The sequence below is a fragment of the Talpa occidentalis genome, unplaced genomic scaffold (genome assembly GCF_014898055.3).
Source record: "Talpa occidentalis isolate TD23 unplaced genomic scaffold, MPIMG_talOcc4v2.1 talOcc4.7, whole genome shotgun sequence".
NCBI classification, from domain to species: domain Eukaryota; kingdom Metazoa; phylum Chordata; class Mammalia; order Eulipotyphla; family Talpidae; genus Talpa; species Talpa occidentalis.
Window position 1 is genome coordinate 6,628,238 of NW_023605083.1, and position 22,444 is coordinate 6,650,681.

Consider the following 22,444-nt stretch of genomic DNA (forward strand, 5'->3'; position numbering starts at 1 on the left):
GGGAGACCCTATCTCCAAATACAGTCCTACTCTAAAGTACGGAAGACTGAAAGCTCAGCCCGTAAATCCGGGGGCTAGGAGGTGTAACGATACATCCCATAACAATAAGCAGACGCATGTGAAGTCCTTGGAAAGGAACCCAGCACTCAATAGATGGTAGCTATGTGACTTTTTTCACTGTCGCTATCACCACTGCTGTTGCCTGCCTGACCTCCAGACACCCCATCACTCCAGTCTCGGGGATGGCTTGGATCCCCAGGTAGCACCTTAGGCTGTCTCCCCGACCTGCTGCTCGCAACCTGTTCTCCATCTACCCAAATCCTCCCTGTCTGAGGACACCCCGCTCCCACCACCCCCTCCTGCAGAGCCTTCCTGACTTCCCCTCTCCTGTATCCCTCCAGCCTGTGTTGGGGGCGCTGGTGACCCATTATTCCGGTTTGCCTTGTCTGAGAAGCTTGGGCTGTTTTAAGCGGAGCCTTTGTTTTGTTTTCAAATGTGGAAGTAGGGCTTTTTGGTTCTCTGAATATAAAAATAATTTGTGCCCAGTTTAGAAATTTCAGGCAGTAGAGGAAGGTTTAAAGAAGAAAGTGAAAACCACCTAGAATTAATGACTTAAATTTTGGTTTATATCTTTCTGGAGCTTCTCATGTATATATATGTGCACGTGTTTTCTTGATTCTAGGACAACGCTGATTGCAGAATGCATCACTGATTTAATTATACCGCTTTTAGGGAGAAAATAACTACATATTAATTGCAATGCACATCCACATTTCAAAGATGTTAAAATGTAAAATATATGTACATCTTAGAATCAAGAAAATATTATAGGAGCGTAGAGCTATGTTTTACAAAATGGGAATCTCTATGAATATGATTTTACGGTCTTACTTAAAAAAAATCTGAACAACAAAGCCTGGCCAGCTTTCCACCTCAATAAATTAATATCACACCATCGATTTTAATGGCTGCATAGTATTCCATTAAATTGATATATGATAATATATTTACCCTCACTAAAGGGCATGAATTTTTTATTATCATTCTGATACAAACACATTTATAGACCCTTGTCCTTATTTTCCCTAAGATAAATTCCTCTAATCAGCAAGGTTGACTGGGAGAGTCACAGCTCTTTGCCCGGTGGGGGTGGGGGGGGCTGGCTATGACAAGCCCACATGTCCCCCAAGGACAGCAGCTGTCACTGAACCACCTGTGGGTTCTCCAGTACCGGGTCCTGTCACCAAACCTGGTGCACAGCCAGGCTCTGGGAATGGCTGACAGCTGTCAATTTCTTAGTAACCACCAGTCAGGAGACAGACTTGGTGAATACCCTGCCTAGAGTGGAGATATGTGTGATTCCACTTGCTTCACCTGAGATGAAAAAAATAAAAAGCATAATTTGGGGGTCGGCCATGGTTTCAAGTCCCAGAGTAGCTACTCAGTGTGTGAGGTCATCTCCCAGCACCTCGGTTTCCCCAACTGTACAAGGGAGAAAATGACACTTCCTTGATTCTGCCCAGCATCTGAGAGGATGGAGGGGCTGGGCATAGTCCTCACAGGTGCCACTCTCCCAAGGAAAACCCACTCCTGGGGAAATCTAGCACATAAGTTGGTGGGGGTGGGGGGTGGCAAAGACCTTCAGGGTCTGTGACAACATCTATGCCCCATCAGTGAGCCTGGCCCTGTGGGACACAGTTGGGGAGGTAGGGGCTTTGAGTTTCTAATAAGAAGATAAGGACTCACAGTTGCCATTTGCTGAACCCTCACTATGTGCTAAGCACTTATTAAATGCTTTATATTCTTTTTTTTTTTTTTTATTTCACCTGGCAAGAATGCCAGGTAGAAATTACAGCTCCATTTAACAGAGGACAAAATGGACTCAGGGTGACTGGACCAGGATCTCAACTCCATTCACTTCTCCACCACCACCTCTCACCCTGACTTCCTGCCCCCTGCCCTGTCCTCCTCCTCTCTGTAGCCAGAGTGAGCTTTTCAGACCACCAAGCTGACTGTGACATTTCTCTGCTGATGACCTGTGGCGAGAGTCTCCCTAGGGCCCTTGGGAATAAGTCCAAAGTCCTGAATATGGCATGTAAAGGGTTCTGCTGGGAAGTGTGGTTCCCCAAATTCCTCCAGCTCCACCCACCCCTTACCTTTTAGTTCTTGGGCCTAAGCTCTTGGTTTCTACAATAGACAAGCTTCCTCCTGCCTCAGGGTCTTTGCACTGCTCTTCCACTGCCATTAGCTATTTGATCTCCACTCAGCCTTCCAAGTTCAACTTAGATTCACCTCATCAAGGAAGCCTTCTCTGACATTCCCTTCCCCAAGTCAAGCACCTTTGTCCTATTTTGTGACATGCATATACTTATAATCCCTACGGTGGATCATAGGAAACTGACCATTTCTCCATTAAGGGCACTTTCCTGTAGTTCAACCTAATAAATATTTATTGTGTTACCTCTTCCATTTAAGATATGCTCACCACACAGTGCTGACCACTGGTTCACCCAGCACGGTGCCTGGACACAGAATGGAACCTCAATAAATGCTGATGAACAAATGAATGATGAAGTTGCCCTTGGATCTGACCCCAGTCTCTCTGACAGAGCTTAAGGAATTTGGCACCTGATCTACACTAGTGTGTGGGCTACCTGCCTACCACTTGGCACAGTCACAGGCTGCAAAGACACAGGTTGAGGGCGGCCACCCAAACCCTGCCAGGTGGACAGAGCAGACCCCTAGTAGCTGCTTCCCACTGCCACGCAGTCTGACCCCAGTTCTCCACAGCCATGTCTGGTGTCGCTGGGAAGTGGTCAAATGACAGCTGGTTCCACAAGACCAAAGGAGCTAGACTGGGTGCTGTCCCTCTGCTCTCTCGTCCCCACTGGCCTGGCCTGCCAGCCTCACCGGCTGCGCGCTGAGCCCCTTCAGCCACACGGTGGCAGTGTTGGCACCAACTGGGCTCCAGAGCAGCAGAAGCCTCAGCCCAGCTCCAGCAAGCCGCCCTTAGAGGCCTGTGAGCAAGAGAGAGTGGGGCGTGTGTGCACCCCTCCCCCACCCTACGGTGTGCACAAAAGGGTGTGAGTGCAGGATGGACTGCGAACGTGCACTGTGCCAGTGTGTGTGGGCACCTGAGTGCGCGGCATGTCTGGGGGAGTCTGCACGTGTAGGTGCAGGCATGTGCGTGTGTCTCTGTGGGGGGGTGGGGTGCACCCACCTATGTCCATGCCTGTTGTGTGTCTTTGTATCTCTGTACGGGTGTCCGTGGTGCGGCGTCTTGGTGCCTCATAGGTGCATGTCTGACTGGGTGCCTCTTTCTGCCTCCCTGCTGTTTCTTAAGGTGTCCCTTGTCTGCTCTGTGACTGTTGAGCTGAGCGCGGGCGGGCACGCGTGTGTTTCTGACTGGCCTCTGTGCGCAATGAGAGCCAGTGGTTGACAGAGGAAGTCTGGTTATCAGGATGCTCCAGGGCAGGGACCTCTACGCCTTGGCCTCCCCCAGCTCTGGCCCCTGCCCTGCCCTGTCATCACCTGCAGGGACCTGCCCACTTCCCTACCCCTCAGCCCCCAGCCTCAGGCTCCACCAGGTGGCTACCCACTCAGAGTACCCTGTCCCTCCCTCTGCCATGACAGCTTTTTCTCACAAGCCTCCTCCACCAAGTGCCAGCTCCTGTGTGCTCAACTATTTACCCAGAGGTACCTGAGGGCTCAGGTCACCTGCTGACCCCAGTGCCATGAGTGAACCAAAAGCCCCCCACCCCGTACCTCGCCTCTGGCAGCCCCCAGTCTGCGTGCGAGGGGTAGGGTGAGCTCCCCTCCCTGAGGAAGCTGCCCCCTTATCCCTGGAGTCCCTGGTGGGACCTGGAGGGGCAGACTGGAGGGCACAGTTTGTCTCTGTCCTCAGACTGGAGGCGCCTGGAGACGGGCTCTGCCTCTCCCCTCCGACCTCATTGGAATCACGTCTCTGATTCTACTGCCCCGTGCTGGAGAGAGAGCAGGGTCCCTGCCTCCTCCTCAGGTCCCCACTGCTTGCCCTGTGCTGGCATTTCCCAGCAGGGGGTCAGCTCCGTCCCAACCCACCCCTCCCCGCAGGCGTGGGCCCAAGGTGCCATGTCTGGCCATGTCTGGCCACCCTTCCCCCGTGGTTATTAATAATTGGGTATTAGGCGAGAGGCGACTATTGATTCCGGCGCAGGCGGCTCCAAGTCGGGGTAATTTATGGAAACACTGGTGTCCCTGGTGATAAATAATGAGGTGATCGCAGAGACGGGTCACTGGTGAGTGGCCTCCAGTCCACTGCCCTGTCCACTAACACGCTGGCTCTTAAATGGAGGGAGAGGGAGAGAGACCCGGGGCGGGCGGTAAAGACAAAGGATGCGCTGCGGAAGGAGGCGCCGGGAAGCCTGGGGACATGGGAGCCGTGGCGGTGGGTGCACGGGCAGGGGCTGGCGGGAAGGGGCAGCAGTGCAGAGAGAGGAGGACAGAATGACAGACAGGGACAGAGCAAGAGCCAGGGCAGAGGCGGGAGAAGGAAATTATGAGGACAGTCGACAGCAGCCAGACATGAGGAGGGAGTCGGGGGAAGCACACAAAGCCAGAGACGAGACATGGAGAACAACAGAACTGGGGAGGCAGGAGGGTGAATGGAAACAAAGAGACGGCAGAGTGGCAAAGGGCAGCCCCGCGAGTGCCCACTGCGTGCCAGTTCTGGGCTGGATTCTCGTTCCATCCTGCCGGCAGCCCTGAGTAAGGAACTCAGAGCATGGACTCCAGAGTGAACCCGCCTGGGTTCACATCCCAGCGCTGCCCTGGCCCCCCTGTGAGACCTTGGCGGGTCACTCGGCTCCTGTGCCTGGCTCCCCACCTGGAAGGAGGAGCCCACAGGATACCTGGGCCAATGGTGACTAAGAGGCTTACGCAGGTGGACATCTGTGCCCCAAGGGCCCGGGGCCCGGCACTCACCAGTGCTGGATAAACCTGTGTCAAGTCCATTGCATACAATCCCATTTGCTTCAATTCGTTGCCATTTGACATGGTGTCTGGTTTACAGTGAATTCCAGGCAAGAATGAGATGAGATCCGACTGGGCAGTTGGGGGGAGACTCCCTGCAGAAGTGGGGTTTGATTTGAGACGGGGGTAGAATTACACAGAAAGGTTTTCCAGAGGGCAGCACAGTTTATGCACAAACATCATAGGTTTCAAGATTGATTGGAAGGACCTTTGAAGGCCTCGTGCATCCCCCCCAATGTACCCCAAGTTTAACTTGGCTACCTCCAGGGACAGGGAACTTACTACCACCCTCAAGAAACCCTTAACTCCAAGAAGGTCCTTCCTCAGAGAGCGCCAGCACACGCTGCCACTCCAGTTCAGCGACGTCACCCACCCCATTTTCTGATCACTGTTGCAACCACTCCCACCTGCTCGAATATTCCTCCTGGGAAGGCGCTTTCAGTCCTCACCTAGCGCTGGCTGCTTCCCTGGGCAGCTCCAGCCAGGAGGGCTTGGCAAGGCAGAGCCAGAGACCTACTCTGTGCTAAGCAGGGCAGATGGGGTCGAATTATTCCCTTCGCCCTAGATGCACGCAGTGTTCAAACTCTGCTTCCAGACCTGGAGTTTCTTGGGGAGGCACCAGGGCTGCCCCAGGGTTGAGGGGTGACTCCCCTTCCTTCTCCATGATTTGTTCCAGGTAATAAAATGTGTGGGAGCTTCTGGTCTACAGGATGTTTAAGCTGCTGCCCCAACAGAAGCCTCTTAGAGCGACAGGGACCATGGGGATGGGGGAAGGGACAGACAGAGCTGCGTGGCCTGGGCCTGGGCCCAGTGACCATGACCTTGTAGGGATCCATTGATTGGCCCAAGCCCCGCGTGCTCCAGGGTCACAGAGCCTCTGTGTGCATAGGGGGCTTCATGGCAAAGGAGAAGCTGCTCTGCTGGGTGCTGCTGTCATCATCCTCCCTCTCCGGCACCCCCTCACACACACATACACACTGGGTGACCAAGGACTCTCTCCTTGGAGTCATTTCCAAATATAAGTGCCCATACGGGTCCCCAGTACCTGCGTCTGGTTATGACTCCGCTGTCCCTCGGCCCTGGCTCTGAGCCCGCACAGCTCTCTTCCCTCAACCCCGTGGGGCCAGCGAAGGTGTCTCTGCTCACACACAGGGGACGGAGACCACAGCTGAGCCAGGCCAAGTCGGGGGCATGCCACGGGAGACGCCCTGGGTGGACACAGGCTGACCATCAGTCATTTGACACTTCATCCATCCACGTTTTTCCACTTTGTCTGCAAGTGTGTCCCAAGAGAGCTCATCACCCCTTTCTCAGAGTCCAGATGCCTGCTCTCCACCCACTGCTCTGACCTACAGGCCCGGCGCCCCCCCAGACACAGGCCCGCGGCTGCGGTCCCCCAGCCAACCCGGCGTTCTCCTGGTTGACCACTTCCTCCTCTTAGGGCAAACAGATCTCCCTTTATATCCTATTCTAGAATCCAAACTGAGTTGTTGAAACTCATACAACATCATATCAAACAGCAGCTAACTCATTTTTCATTTAGTTTTTCTATTTTATAGGTGAGACAGCTCAGAAAGTTCAACAGCTCAAGCCAAGAAAAGCAGATCATGGGTCTGTACTTTTCTAATGCCCCGCAGCATGCGTGCGTGTGTGCGTGCGTGCGTGTGTGCGTGTGTGAGTGTAGAGGGAACTCTTTAGAATCGTGGATCAGGACTAGCTGTTGAGTGGGGAGGGCACTGCACATTAGGTTACTCAAGCCGAGTTTTATTTCCGGGCAGTGGAGAGCCACACAAGCCGTCTGAGGTTGGACCTGAGTACTTGGGAGATTAATCTGACAGCACATATAACGGATGGGGTTGGGAGGCAGCAGAAGCAGAAGACCAGTGGAGGGTCTGGGGCGACAGCCCAGGTGACAGAGGCCTGCATGGAGCCAGTGAGAGCAGGAAGCGAGGAGAGGAAAGGCTGGGAAGCCAGTCCAGAGGCAGGACTGGCAGGATTTGAGGTGGGAGAGGTGGGGGTAGAAGCCACACATCCTGACCCCATCAGCAAAGGCAGCTGCTGGCATTCGTATGGAGGAGGCAGTGTGGCAGGGTAATGGTTTCGGGACAGGTGGGGACGTAATGGTTTCGGGACAGGTGGAGTCAGAGGGCCAGGAGGTGTCATGTCAGGGGGCCTTGGAGGCGGGCTGATGCTGGGCACAGTGGTTTGGGCTGGAGACAGAGTGTTGGGGTTCGCAGAGACGAGCCACTGGAGGGAACGACAAACCTGGAGGGACCTGCCCAGCTGGGCCTGAACCCCCTGCCCAGTGCCGCTGGACCTATGGGGCTGACCCTTCAGGAGGTGGGGAAGACCCGGAGTCCTCAGGCAGAGACTCGCATGCGTCCAGCCCAGAGTCTGGCGCCTGGGGGTGTCAGTCCCTTGCGGGTACACAGTGGTGGAGCTGAGGCAGGCAGGCAGAGGGGCCGAGGGGGAATTCCAGCAGTGGTGCAGCGAGGCTGGGCACCTGGGGACTTGGTACCCAGGGACCATCCGCTGGAGCCTCTGAGCAGTGGGTGGGATGCGAGGACAACTGTGGCTTCAAGGCATGAAGCCAACGAGGGGGCGGACTTCTGTTGGCACCCACCATGTGCTTTCATCCAGATCACCCCCTCAACAGCCCTGTCCTGTTGGGACTCCACAAACTGAGCCCAGATAATTACGGCCTTGACTCACAGAGGCTGGGGGGCTCCCTGGCTACCCTGGGCTTAGGTTCCCCAGGTCCCCCTACCCTTTCTGCTGCTGGATAAGGCCTCGTGGTCCCCGGGGCCATCCCGGCTTCCTGCAGAGGGCTGGCAGCTCCCATCAGAGCCGGTGCCACAGGCTGGTGGTGGAAGTGCGGCTTCCCTGTGCCCGCTGCTCCCTCGGCCGCAAGGGCTGCCTTGCCCACCCTGGGGGATGCAGCAGGACGCAGCACAAGGTCTCCGCTTCCGAGAAGCCTTCCAGGCCTGCGCGGAGAACCTCCTCCCTGCTCCCAGGGCGCAGGCCTCTGCTGCATCACTTGGTTCCTACACTGGTCCCCCCAGGACAGCAGCTGTTTAGGTGTCTGTCCCCCGGCTCCCATGCCGGTCTGGGGGGCCCCCAGCACTGAGGAAGAAGACGGTCAACGTGCAAACAAATGTGCTGCAGGGGTCCGCCCAAGGCCCCCCAGCCCCGCCGCAGGCCCGGGTGAGGGGTGCTTTGTTCCCGACCTCCAACCACAGGGAGAATAAAAGTTTGTGAAATATTAGTTTAATAAGACATGCGACTACTATTAAGGATCCGAGCGGTCCTTATTTATTATTCATGCGGCCGCGTGATTTAGGGGCAAACGGGTCCGCTGGGGCGCGGGCTCGGCCGCCTCTCTCCTCACGGCTTCCCCACCCCCCAGGCTTCCTCCCCCACACCCCCATCCTGCTGTTCCCGTCTCTGTGCCCCCTCTCAGTGCGCCACGCAGTGCCTTGGGGGTGGGGAGTGGGGTGAAGGGCGCTGCCCGAGTCGTCCTACACTGTCCAGGGTGCAGAGGCCTCTCCGCAGCTTTGTGGACAGCTGTGCCTGGGGGTGCGGCGGGAGGGTGGGGGTGCGGGAGGGGGGTGCTTCTCTTTACCCCATGCCTTCTTTCTGCCTCCTCCCTCTTCTTTCTCCCGCCTGGGGACAGCTGAGGGGAGAGCAGGTCAGAGGTGGCCGTGGGCAGCTCTTCTCCTGCCCCCAACTGGATGTGTGACCTTAGGCCAGTCCCTCACCTTCCCTGCGTCCCAGGGCCCCTCTAAAACTAGAGGTTGGATGAATGAACCGAAAGCTTTGGCGGGAGGAGGGAATTACATACAATAAAGCGCACATATTTCCTGTACACAATCCTTGAGTGTTGATAAATGCCCTCCCATGGAATCACCGCTCAAACACAGAACACTTTCCCTATCTTTAAGATTGCCCCGTTGCAGCCAGCTACCCTCCCCTTCACCCAAAGGCAACCACTGTTCTGATTTCTTTAGCCGCAAATTAGTTTTGTTTGTTCTTGATTTCCTTGTCAATGGAATCATATCCTACATATTTGTGATTTATCTCAATGGTTGGCTCATTTTTATTGCTGCATAGTACTCCACGTGGGACTATACCATAGTGCATTGATCTGATCACCAACTGGTGATCACTTGGGTTGCTTCCCATGTTTGGCAATTATGAAAAACAGCTTCTACAAATCTTTTGGTAGAAAGAATTTCTCTTGGGTACACACTTAGCAAAATTTCAAAGTAGAATAAGAGTATGTTTACCTTTTTTAGTAACTCCCAAACTTTTCCAGAAGATTGTACTATTTTCAACCTTCACCAGCAAAGTAAGTTTTCTGATTGCTCCATGTCCTTGCCAACACTTGATATTGTCCATTGTTTTAATTTTTGCTATTCTATTGGGAATGTGGTATACCACTGCTATTTTATTTTTTTTTTTTTTAAGATTTATTTGTTTATGTACACAAGAGCTGGGGTACAGGCCAGAGATGCAGGGGGTGAGAGGATTCACCAGAAACAGAGTGGGGAACAGGACAGGCAGATTAACTGAAGTACACTGCTGAGGGGAGCACCGGGTAAGTCAGGAGAGGTCTGCTGTGCCATGTAGCCGGCCGGGGATCGAACTTGTGCTGCAGAGGCTGTGGATTGCTTCATAGTGTGGTGCTTAACCCCTTGCGCCACCAGGGAAGCCCCATCACTGTGGTTTTAATGTGCATTTTCTTATGACTAATGTTATTGATCACTTATTCACAGCTACATACGTTTTATTTTGTGAAGTTTCTGTTTTTGAACAATGTTATTTAGATTGTTTTGTCTTTTTATTCTTGATTTGTAAGCCATATTTATATATTAAGAATATAAGTCATCTGCTAGATATACATACTAATATTTTTTATTTTCTCATTTTTTGAATAGTGGCTCAATGAGACGGTTTTGATAAACCAATTCATTAAATTTTTCCTTTATAGTTTGTGCTTTTTGTGTCCTTTTTAAATAGATCTTTGCCTACCTGAAAGTAATGCATTTATTTTCCCTATATTTTCTTTACAGTTGTACCATTTTATGGGTTTTTTTTTTAACCCCATACATTACCCAATTGTCCCAGCATTATTTGTCCAAAAGACTTTTCCAATTCACATTGAATAGCCTTGCTGTCTTTGCCCCTCAATTGACTCTATATATATGTCAGTCTATTTTTGAACTCTTTTTCATTATGTTGATTCCTTGGATCTGTCCTTATGCCAGACCCTCTGCCTGATTACTATACCTTTTCAGTAAGTTTTAAAATTAGAGTAATTCCTCAATTTTTTTTCTCTTTACAAGCTTGTCTTGGCCTTTGCAGGTCCTTTGCATTTCCATAAATATTTTAGAGTCCATTTGTCAACATTTACTAGAAAACCTGTTGGGATTTAGGTTGAGATACAAGTTTTTCTCTAAGTCACTTTGGAAAGGATCTCAGAAGCCTACCTGGCTTCCTAGCCCTGCCTTCTGTGCCTTCCCCTGCCAGTCAGGTGTGGCACTCTGAAAGTCCCTCTCCTGAGCAGCTACCCTCAGCTGCCCTCTCCCCAACCTCATTTCCTGAAAGATCAGCACTGAACCCAAGACACTGCCCATTACTAAAACTCAACACAGGAAACAGTTTTTGATAAACCAAGGCACAAACCAAGCTGGGGTGTCCAAGGACATAAAACCTCAACCCCAGCTCAGTATCTGGACTCAGAGCCCAGCCTGGGGGTAAAGAGCAAGAGTCATTGCCTGTGGGGCAACTCTGGATGAAATATAAACCCCGTATGTCACTAAGATAGTTAAGGTTAAAATGTTATGATGTCTGGGATTTGCGTCAAAATAATTGAGGGGTATGAATGGTGATAGCAATGGAACAAAATTGGTTGAGTTGTTAGCTGTTGAAACTGGCTGATATAGAGTGTTAGCTAGACATTGCATTTTCAATGTTTGCAACTTTTTAGATAAAATTTTTAAAAATACACTCTTCCAGTGAGGCAGCCTCCTCCTCCATCATCTTGCCCAAGCCAGGGCCTGGGCCCTGCTGCTATCTGACTAATGACAACCCCGTTGCCATCTGCGGTGTCCCTAGCGGCCGCTCTGCTCCCCCGTGGCCTGCACGTCACGGAGCAGACACTGACCCGATGGGAGCATGACCTGGCTGTGCAGTTGGCCATATCCGGGCCGCTCCTGATGTGATGTTGGCAGGTGGGTTACTACGTCACCTCAAATGAGTTTTAAGATGATCGAATTACAACAGCTGCCGCCCACCACCCAAAGCAGGGCCCCAGGCCAGGCCCCAGCAGTGACAGCCAGGGTGGCTGGAGCAAAAAGCACAGGGGGGACTTGTAAGAGATGACATCAGCGGGAAAGGGCTGTGAGCAGATCGCATCAGGCTTTACAAGCCATGGCAAGACCATGGCTTTCCTGGGAGCGAGGTGGGGTCCTATGAAGGAGCCAAGAAGTGACACCGTCTGATCGATGTTTCGAGAGGATGTCTGGGCTGCTGCAGGGCCCGATGGAAGCAGAGAGGCCAGTGATCTGCACTAGGGAGGACGAGGGCTCACACCAGCACAGCAGCAGCAAGATGGTCAACAGTGACTTGGTTTGGGATGTGTTTTCACAGTATTGCTGACAGCTTTCCTTACGGACTGGACATGGGCTGAGAGAAAGGGAGACACCAAGCAACAGTCTGAGCGTTTTGGCCTCAGCAGCTGATGAACAGAGCTGCCGTGGATCGTGTGGTGCGTCTGGGAGGCGTGGGTTCACAGAGGCCAGTGGGACCGTGGTTGTCGACACGTTGTGTTTGTGGTGCCTGAGACACCATCATGTGGACCATTAGATACATGAGCCTGGAATTCGGGGAGCTGGGTGGGGACTGGAGACAGAATCCCGCAAGTCTCCATATGATGGGTTTAAAGCTCTAAGACCAGAAGGGGTCGCTGGAGTGAGTGTGGGTAGAGAAGGTAACTGAGGCCTGAGACCCGAGCTTGTACATTTCTCAGGTGAGGGCAAGACTCAGCAAAAGAGACAGAGGCGGAGAGGCCAGGGAGGTAGGAGATGAACCAAGAGCAGCTTGAAAGCCAAGTGAAGACAGTTTAGGGAGGGGGAGTGAGGGTGTGTCAGATGCTAGAGAGTGTCTGAGTGAACTGAGACAGAACTGAGACCTGTGGCCTTGCAAAGCTGCTGCAGGGACATGACAGCCTGGTAGCAGGGGTTCAAGAGAAAGTTCTGGAGTCCGTTCTCACTCCCTCCACCGTTGTTCCAACTTATACACCTTCCTAAGCCTCCTCCCTCCACAAGCTCAGGCCTCCACCTTGACTCACAGTCAGTGGAAAGAACAAAGCTGTGGCTTGGAGCTCCCCTTGCTCCCAACCCCCAAACCCATACAATGTCTTGTGCCCACACCCTCCTCCTTGTGGCCCCTCCCCAGCCCCAGACAAAGACAGGCCTCTCCTCCCACCTCCACCTGTGATTTCAACTCTTCCACCTCACCTCCCCAAAGGCCTCACTCCACCAAAAACCCACTTCTCCTGGCTTGCCACCCGCCGTTCCCCTCACTGCACAGCCCATCATCATACACGCTCAAATCTGCACCATCAAAACCTTCCCCAGCGCATACTTCTCTCTCCATCGAAAGTCTTAATTTCCTTTCTATCAATTTTCTTAAAATAGTCTGTGCGTGATGCCCTCATAAGCTCACCACCTGGTCAGGGTATGGGGGCGGGGGGGGGGCAGCCAGCAGGCCCTGCCGAGCCCCTTCTCCCCAAGCGACGTCTCCTTAGGCATGACACCCACAGACAAGGTGCCAAAGGCCATGCCTGGCCTCCGGTCCACTCCCTCAATTGTGGGTCCTGGCTCTTGACTGTGCCCTTCACCCACTGCAGTCTGACCTCATTCCTACCTCGTCAGTGAAGACATCTGGAAAGATACCTCCTTGCTCCTTCCTGCCCACACCCAGCCCCCAGAGAATGGCCGGGAATAGAGGGGCACAGGGTACCAAGTAGAGGTATCCCCAGGACACCCCGACAGATCACGGTTACAGTCTAAACCGGAGGGGTCTGGCTGGAGTAGGCTGAAAAAAGGCAAAGGTTCAGAGATTCAGAAATAAGACGGCCAAGGGGACAAAGAAGGTGGGGGCCTTTTAAGTGGCTCTTGCTGCATGATCTGGGGTGAACACCCAGGGTTAAGGGAGATACGTGGGACTGGCAAGTTTTGCATCAAAGAAAGACGCCCAGTGTCATTCCTGGGCCAAGTCTGGGGATCCAGAAGCAAGCCCTGTCCCAGGCCCCCACAGCCCCCCGTGCCACGGAGCAGTCGGCTAGAATCAGAAGTCCAGTGTCCTGGCCCCCAGCCCCTCTGAGCCCCCATACTCCAAATCGGGGGCCTCCTTCTGCTCAGCCTCCTCCCTTCCAGTGGAGACCAGGGCTGCAGACACTATCTCTGCTCCCCTCCCCAGCTCCCGCGCAGGAGAGGGGAGCTGAATATTCAGTATCTGGGGAGACAATAAAAGTCCCAGGAAGAACCTGGCTAAGGCAATTACCTCTGCATAAATGCATATATTATTCATCCGTGGCTTTGAATATATAAATAATACTGATACAATTTGCATGCGTTAAAAGGAGATGTAATTACCCACTGATGCCTGTGAGCGCCTGGTACCCACCGGCCACTGCCCCACCCCCAGTAGCCCACCTTTGCCCTTTCTGGAGGCAGAATATATCACGAGGGGAGGGGGCTACTTTCTACTGCCTACTGTGTCCTTGGGGCTGTGGCTGGAGTGAACTTTTCTAGGGATCCATGGACTTGCTCTGGCTACTTAACTCCATTCTTGAAACACCGGGCTATTTTAGCATTATTATTACCGTTATTTTCAAAAATCATATTTTTGGTTACAAAAATGTGCATGTTCATGGAATAAAACTTGGAAAAAACACGAAAGTTTGAAAAATAAGTTCACTCATTATCCTGCCACCGAGACACCAGCACCATCAGGGCCTCACTTCCTGCCAGTCTGAGTTTTCGATGCATAGACAAACTTTTTAGAAAAACTTAGGATCCTGTTATACATAACCTGTGTTTATCTCTTACAATATGTCATGAATTGATGAAGAAATAGAAAAGGCTAATAAGTAGGAAAAGATGCCCAGCCTCATGAGTAATTAAGGGAAATACAAATTATAATAACAATGAGATATATACTTTCACCTGTCACATTGGTAAAGATTTAAAATAACAATAATACCGGCTGCTGGTACAGGCCTGTAGAAACGGGCCCTCCCAAACAGTTGTTGCCTGAGGAGTGTAAATTGGAATGCTTTGGGGAAGGGTAATTTAGCAACATGTATCAGAAGGCTTAAAAATATGCATGCCTTTTGCCCTCCAAAAATCCACTCCTTCGAATTTAAATAATCACACAGATAGGAAAAGATATATTATAACAATGTGACTTGTAGTATTTTATCACAACAAAAAATTAGAAAGAACTTTAATAGTCCAGCACTGGGAATTAATGGAATAAGTTATGGTCTGCCTGGATAGCAAAATCCCACACAGCCAATTACAGGGAAAACACACACACACACACACACACCACACACCTCATACAAGCAAGGGTAAAAGGTGTTCCCAAAATATTATGTTGGGACTTCTGGCTAAATGTGGTAGGTTGAAAAAAAAAAATTTATTTCTACTCCTTTTGAAACCTCCTGAAAATGAAAGGAAGAAAAAATGGCAACCCCAACCCAGACAGAGTGAGCATGTGAGGACATGACAGAGGTCACGTGCGTTTGGGAAATGAAATGAGGATGACAAAGATGAACCCCAGGAGCCAGCAGAGGGGACGAAACAAGGGGCTCCTCAAAGCACAGCAGCCCCAAAAGGTGCAGGCGAGTGGCATCCGTGAGGGAGGAGGGGGCTGGGCATGGGGTGGAGTGGGGTTCCCTCAGTCACTCCTTCAGCATCTGGCAAATATTGGACCCTGCTGAGCTCAGTTTGGGATTTCATGGAGCCCATATTCCAGGGGGACACCAGCTGTAAATAGTGAAACAGGAGAGGAATGCGATTTTCTTTTCTTTTTCTTCAATTATTTTTTGAGGCAATGTTGGCTTACAACACTGTATGTTTTAGGGGTACAAGTTCACACCTCAGATATATGTGACCACACCATGCCCCCCACCAAAGCACCATTAATCCTCCCCCTCCCCTTACAGTGGCCTCCGTTCCGGGTTCAGACATCAAGGGTCTGTTCTGGTTGGGTGGTTTGTTCCTTTGCTTTGATTCTTTATATTTTGTATGAGCGAAACCACCTGGTATTTGTCTTTTTTCCTTTTTATTTATTGGGCTTAGTATAATCAAAAGGTGGGGTTTTGGAGTGGCCAGGGAGGGATCCCTGAGAAGGTTACAGGTGAATAAAGAAAGACTTAGGAGGAAAGACAGTGACTCATTCGGAATTCAGGGGAAAGAGTGTCCCCATCTGAAGGAATAGCGAGTGCAAAAGCCCTGAGGTTGGACTGTGTCGGGAGTGCTGGTGTGGGAAGGCTGCTGGGCGGGGAGGTCAGGGGCCAGTGTCCTGCTAGGTACAGGCAGTACTTAAAGTCATGAGGATGGAGGAGGTCCCCATGGAGATGAGTGCAGAAGGAAAAGACAACCAAGGCCAGAGCCCCGGGGAGCACGTCAAAACTTAAAGTTGGGGGAGAGGAGGGGAATCAGCAAAGGGTCTGGGAGGGGGAGGTCAGAGAGGCAGGAAGGAGAGGCAGGGGAGTGTGGTGTCCTGGAATCCGGGGGAAGAAAGTGTCCCGAGGAGGAGAAGTGACCAGTGTGGCTCATGCTGCTGGCAGGTCAAATAAGATGAGTTGTAGGAACTGGAGGTTAGCAACATGGCGGCTATTGGGGAACCTGAAAAGCGCCACCTCAGAGGAGCAGACAAGGTGGAGGCCAGATCAGAGTGTGTCCAGCGAGAGGGGAGGTCAGGCCAGCGCTGTCCAGCCCAAGCAGGATGGGAGCTGCACATGCATTTTCAACTTCTTGGTAGCCACCCTTCAAACAGGAAGAAACAGGTGAGGTCATTTTATTAATAGATTTTATCTAACTCAACACATACAAAATGTTCTTACTTCCACATGTAATCAACATGAAAATTATTAATGAGATATGCTGGTTTCTCTTACAGGCTGAGCCTCTATCACTTTGCCTTTGCAACACTCAAGCGCTCTGCAGCCATAGGTACTACCATACTGGACAGAACACTGGACAGAAGACAATTCCTTCCATGAGTTTTGCTATAAATGGACATGAGAGATGCGATCAGAAGCTGGAAGAGAGGGTGGGAGTGAGACTCTGGTGTTTGTTGGTTTGTGGAGAGAAACAGTGAATGTTCAGTGTTGGAGTTCGTTGAGGGTCTGCAGAAGGAGCTGCTGGGTTCCCACCCTCTCCCTGGCCTACGTTACTAACCCTGGAGCAAATGTCCCTCAGGAGACTCCCAGTGGGAGACTCGATGCTTTGTCTAGGAACAAACCAGAAGGACTCAGGTCCAGGGGCGTGGGTCTAGAGGAAGGTGAGTGAGAGGCAGCCGCTGGCAAAGGGGGGCGAAAGTGAAGGCATGCTAAGTGCTGAGCCCATCCCCACCCAGCCCCTTCTGCCTCAGACCTACAAGAGCCCCAACAGCCAGGAATCTGTCCCCAGGAGGAGAGGGGAAGATTTTTGAGCTTATTTAGTTCTGATTTTGATGTGTTTTTGTTTTGTTTGATTTCTGAGGATTTTTGCTTTGTTTGATTTTTGAGGATTGTAAGATCCCAGAGACAAGGCTCTGGATACAAATGTTTGCGAGTCCCTGGATAAAACGGCCGCATCTCCAAGTGGTCACTGCCTGGTGAAGGTGAAACCCACCGGCTGCCCGGCTCGGCCCTGCACACAGGGCTTCTCACCCGCTGTTTAAAGCCCCGCCTTAAATAGGAAAGGAAAGTGAAAATCTTACCCAACATTACCTTTTGGTGTTTACTGTCGTGGAGGTGCCCAGTGTGAATCATGGAGGCCCAAACCAACGGCAACGAGGCGTCAGAGACAATGAGGTGGCATGAGGCCACTTGAAAAGCAGTCACTAAAGTCCTCAGAGGGGTGACAGAAGGTATTGCGACCTCCACAGTCTACTCCTTACAAGAAAGAAGAAGGAGCTAGAGCTCTGCTCATGATAGAAGTTAAAACATCAACAGAAAATCAAATAGTAAGATTTAGAAGAGAATTTAAGTAGAAGAATTCAAAGATGAAATCGAAGAAATCTCCCAGGTAGTTGTTCCTCGCCCCAAAGGAACAGAAATGAAAAAAAGGTCAGTTGAGGCAATCAGGAGTTCAAAGAAGGAAGAAGAGAAGAAAAGGGCCAGGAGGAAATGATGGAAGAAGCAAGAGGAAAAGAAAGTCCCAGAACTCTCAGACACAAGTTTCCAAATTGAAAGATCCACTGATGCTCCAACACAGTGAATGAGACAACTCCACCATAGGGCCATTGCTGTGTTTCAGAGCTTTAGGTCCCCCCAAATCACCCCTACAAGAGCCCACAGAGGGGAGAGAAACAGACCACACACCACAACAGGCATCAAGGTCCTCAAGGACACAGCGACACAGGAAGACAGCGGAGCGAGGCCGTCGCAGGTCTAAGCCGAGAAGATCTGCCATCCAGAGTCTACACACAGCCAGAGCAGTAGCCAACGGTGAGAGCAACACCACCTCTAGTTACATCTCGTTCCCTCCCTGCTTCCCACCAGCTCGACGCTGCTGCAGAAAAACACACAACCAAGGCGCCTGCTCTCACTTTAAAATCATGACCAGAAGTCTCCATGGGCCTTGACGCGACCCAGGGACGGTGCCATGCTTCCCCGCCCCTCCCTTTCCCACGCCCTCCAACCTTCCTCCTTCTCTAACCCTGCCTGTTCCACCCTCTCTCACGCCTTCACCCCTCCCCACTTTCTACCAACTTTTTTTTTTTAAAGATTTATTTATTTATGCATACAAGCGCTGGGGTACAGGCCAGAGGTGCAGGGGCTGAGAGGATTCACCAGAGACAGAGTGGGGAACAGAACAGGCAGACTGACTGAAATACACTGCTGAGGGGAGCAGCGGGTGAGTCAGGAGAGGTCTGCTGCACCATGTGGGTTGCTCCCTGACTGGCCGGGGATCGAACTTGTGCTGCAGTGGCTGGCAGTAGCTTGACAGCGCTGAGACTTTAACCCCTGCACCACCAGGGAGCCCCCAACTCACCGCTTGAGCCCTGGATTGCACCCTTCTTGCCCACTGCAGGGCATCACTCAGTAGTTCCCACCCCCTTCCCTATACCACCAAATTTCTCTCCCAACAGATCATTCCCCCTGACCTACGCACATGCCAAAATCTGAAAAAAAAAAAGCAACTCAATTCCTCTCTCTCTCTGGCTACTGCCTTACTGCGAATCTCCCTTTTGCAGCAAAATCCTCAAAAGTGTTACCGCTACCCCTTTTCTCCACTGCTCTTCCCTTCTTTTTCTCATAACCCACCATCCCCTGAAAACCACTCATATTCCAGTCACCGATTCGGGAGTCAGTTCTTGTTTGCCCCTCCTCTGGGCCCTGGGCAGCATGCAGGGCTGCTGCTCACCCCTGGACACCTGTTCTCCCATGGTCGCCAGGACAGGTCCATCGGTCCCCACCTCACAGTGTGCAGTGTTTATGGGACCCGCTCCTGGCTGCTCTGTGCTTCCAGGCTTGTCCCCAGCTCCTCTGTCCCAGCATCCCGAATGATCTTCCCAAAGCCCAACTCTCATCCCCCTGGACCCCAATGAGAGCAGACCTTCTGAAACCAGTGTATGGTACAAAAGTGACCACCTTATTTTGGAGACATCACAAGAAAAATGTTAGGGAGAACTAAGCTGGAAACTTTCTTACAGTATCTTTTCTGGGGGAGCCCCGGCTGTAGACTCCCCAGGCCTTTTCCTGCCAGGGCAAGCACACCAGCTGCCTTCATGCTGGACAACATGCCTGTGAAATTCTCATGCCACAGTCTCCCCCTCACAAGTCAACAGATTTTGCTTAATCATTGCCCTATATTTAGTGGACAGCTGGCAAGGGGACAAGCGTCACTTGTTTTGGACAAGCGTGAGCAAGTCTAATTTCAGTTCTCCAGTTCTCCAGAGCCTGGCTCCCTAAGGGGTTTGGTTCTTGTAATGCAAAATATCCAGTGGGACATGTTTATATATCGGTCTCTAACAACTAACTTGAACACTTTGCTCTGTCAGCTTACTAATTCACTTTAAAGAGTTTTTCTTCCATTCCATCTTTGATTATTACTTCTGGTTCATTTTCTTCTCTGTTACTCAAGAACATTAATTCAATAATGCCTATTAGTTATTAATTACCAATGTAGTGAGCCTCTCTGTCATTTATGTCAACCATCTAAAAAACTCTCTCTTTCCTTGGCTTTCAAAAGAGCTTCTTGGGTTTTTCCTCACAGCTCAGATTCAATTTTCTGTAGTACTGATTTTTTATTTCTTTTTATAATACTTCTAGCTCTGATGTGACTCTGTTTTTCATTTCTGCCGACCTCATTGTCAGATTCCTTTTCAACCCAATCTTTGTCTTTATGGTCTTCTGTTTCCCTGACTTTCATGGTGAGAACAAAGCAAATATTCTCTAGCATTTACCTTTGCTTCCTATGACAAAATTTCTCTAAAAATGTGTCCTTCCTCTACACTTTCAACCTCTCACGGTACACAATCATTTTATTACCCAGTGCTGCCTCCACATCCCTGGTCACTCATCTTCACTGTCTTCCAGTGGACAAGACAAAGGCTCCTCCCTGCTCTCTGAGAATCTCCCAAGGGGAGGCCGGTGCCAGTGAACAGGCTCCAGGCATCATTCTGATGGGTTTTCTTAATTTTATTATCTCGTGTGGCTATTGTGACTGAGGAGAAATCTCCTGGTCAAGCTGCCAGGTCAGGAGAGTAAAATATATTCCTAGACACTTCAAACCCCCTCTCGTTCTTTCCTTTAAGGGAACAATGAAAACTACGACCCCCAGAATGCACGTCTCACTCCCCCCTCCCTTAATTCCTTCTCTTTCAGTTTCAGCCTCAATGGGCGGCACCCAGTAGCACCTTGCTGCTGGGAAATGTAGTTCAAGGAGGCCTTCGTTATTCAGGGATGGGGGAATGGTACAGGGGCGAAGGGCGGGGGGGAGGAGCCCCTTGTACTGGCTTTTGGAATCTTGTTCATAGATTACAAGATTTTTGAACAGGGGTCTAGGTCCCAAGCTCTGCTCAAATGTGCTGCTTTTCGTGTTGGACTTGGAGTGGTAGGGGAGCATAAGCCACAGCTGGGGAGCAAAACCTCCTTTGTGCTTATTTTACAAGCTGACAGAATTCCCATTATGGTCTTGGGCACTCTCAAATCATCTCACCATTTTATCCAGAAGAATCCTTTAAGTATTTATATCCCATTTTACAGACAAGCACAGTGACACTCACAGAGGTCATCAAAACATTTCCAAAGTCATCCAGCTAGTGAGTGAACGAATTTGGATCCAAATTAGGAGCTAAATGCCTGGGCTCTGAGGCTCTTGTTTTTAATATATAATTAAGATGAAATTCACAAGACATAAAATGGACCATTTAAAAGTGCACAATTCAGTGACATTTAGTATATTCAGATATTTCACAACTACCACCTTATCCAGTTCCCATTTTCATGACCCCAAAATAAAACCCTCAACCTATTAAGCAGCCACTCTGCACAATCCCTGGCCCTGCTTTCGCCATCTCCTCTCAGCCATGCTGGAAGCTCCATCTCTGCTGGCAGCCCTGCTGCCACCAGGGTGGATTTAGAGTGCACCGTGTCACCCCTACCTGTGTCAGGCATCCCTAGCTGCCTTGCCCAGAACAGTAGCCTCCCCAGCAGAATGGAAGAAGAGGCCCCGGGGCCTCTCCCCTCTCTGTGTGCGCCCTGCAGACTGGGCCACAGCCCTGTCCCCTTCCACACTTAGAGTCCTCCCTTGCCCTGTCCTAACTGCTGTCGCCTGCCTCACTTCCCTACCCAGGACCAGCATGCTTTTCTGGCAAGGCCTGGAGTCCTGCTTGAGTGGACCTAGTTGCTCACCCTGACTTCCATCTCCAGGGTTCCACTGAGGCATCTGAGGCTCCCCAGGTCATGTGGTTCAAAGTGCAGAGGTCACATTCCCTAGCCCTAGTTAGTCCCTACTGACCCAGCATCTCCACTCCCTTCCTGCCCGGGCCCTGCATCCTGCACAGCCCCCTCGCAGTTCCACTGACCAGGAGGACAGCTCTCAGCCCCACAACATCCTTCCATCACCCACAACTCCTCAGGGTCGGGGGCTGTGAGTGGTCATTGAGCCAGGGGGCCAAAGGAAATGAGGCTGAAGTCCATCTTCCTTGGACACGTGCTTGGCAACAATCCACATGTCCCTTTGGAACCCATTGGTCTCTGCAGAGAAACTTTTGGAGCCGAAACATCTTCAGTCTGACCTAGCATAGCCAGAGAGAAGCCCTGTCTGGCTCTCTCTAGATAGGTCACTGGCTCACGTCTAGATCTGGTCCACATTAATGGCCACATAGTGGCCTGAAATTAATGAAGAGGGGCCCCTAAGACCTCTCCCATTAGCCGGCACTGCTGGCGACACGGCTGATGGCATCTCTTTGCCCTCCCTTCCCAGCAAGCTAAGCCAGGCAGGTCCGGACTCTGGCTGGTGTGCAGCCTGTGACAGCCCCTTCACGAGCTGCAGGTTGGGAAGGAGACTGCCTGCCCAGGATTTCTGGGGCCTGGAGCGCCTGTGCTCCTCCCAGGGTGAGACCTCAGGAAATGGGACCATAGTCGGCGTCATGGGGCTGGGAGGGCGGAGGGGGGCACTGGGCTCAGGGCGGGGACCAGCTCAGCCTAACTTCAGCTGAGGCGCCAGTGCACACACCCTGCACCTCTTGGCCATCCTTGGAGTTTCTGTGCTTTTCAGAGACAGGAAACTACAAATAGGCAGTATGTGTGAGGCGACTGGCCGCATATCTGGCTCTTGACAAACTCAATATATGCCTGGTTCATTGATTAGGTTAAGTCAGCCTCATGTGCAGTATTTTTTATTTTTATTATTATTATTATTATTATTATTAAGTATCCAAGGCAATACAAGCTGTCATGGTGCTGCAGGAATGTCTGTCCAGCCACACAGTTCCATGTCCACACTCAGGCCTGCATCCACTCACCCTGCCACCCTCCCTTGCTAGGGCTGGCGTGGGTCAGGGAGAGCCCCCTTGTTCTAGCAAGGCCCATGCTTGTGCCTGCGTCTAGGTGTGGGGGTTCAGCCCTGGGTGTGCGTCTCCGGGGTCGTCTCCATGTGTCTGAGCCTGGGTGTGTCCACGTCTGCCTGGGCTGCCGCAACAA

The 22,444-nt window shown here is 51.4% G+C and overlaps 1 protein-coding gene across 3 annotated transcripts in view; it reads right to left on the reverse strand.

Moving 5' to 3' along the window:
• MVB12B (multivesicular body subunit 12B) overlaps positions 1-22,444 on the reverse strand; it is a 376,259-nt gene that overhangs the window by 217,104 nt on the left and 136,711 nt on the right. For 2 of the 3 annotated variants that reach the window (XM_054689326.1, XM_037493016.2), the window contains 2 exons: positions 6,056-6,218; positions 4,963-5,105 (listed from right to left, as the gene is read on the reverse strand). The exons of the other annotated variant lie outside the window; for it this stretch is intronic. The gene's annotated coding sequence lies outside the window, so the exon portion shown is untranslated. The remainder of the gene's footprint in view (positions 1-4,962; positions 5,106-6,055; positions 6,219-22,444) is intronic. 3 annotated transcript variants of the gene reach the window in all.